Here is a 353-nt window from a genome sequence, read left to right on the forward strand (position 1 = left end):
TTCAATCGTGACAACTCTCTGAAGATTTTAGCATGGTAATGGTTATGGTAATGTTAATGTATTTCGAGGGGTGAGAACCAGAAGGGCGTAAGTGACATTTTTGGTGAAATGGAGATATATTATATATCAAATGAAAGCTATTAATGAGCTCTTTCTACTGGCAAAAGTACTGTCATCCATGAGTGTACAAATTTGTATTATAAACAATTGAAATCAGTACAGAAAGTCAGATCAAACTATGGTAAAATATTTGTTTTGGCTCTCCTGTAAAGTTGGGGAAATGTCACTGTGATGAGAGGGGGCGGGGCCGAGAGCCGTGGGAACGGAGCGAGGCCGGTGGAGTAATTGATAAT

This window comes from Sinocyclocheilus anshuiensis, unplaced genomic scaffold, assembly GCF_001515605.1.
Source record: "Sinocyclocheilus anshuiensis isolate Anshui unplaced genomic scaffold, SAMN03320099.WGS_v1.1 scaffold1036, whole genome shotgun sequence".
Taxonomy (NCBI): Eukaryota; Metazoa; Chordata; class Actinopteri; order Cypriniformes; family Cyprinidae; genus Sinocyclocheilus; species Sinocyclocheilus anshuiensis.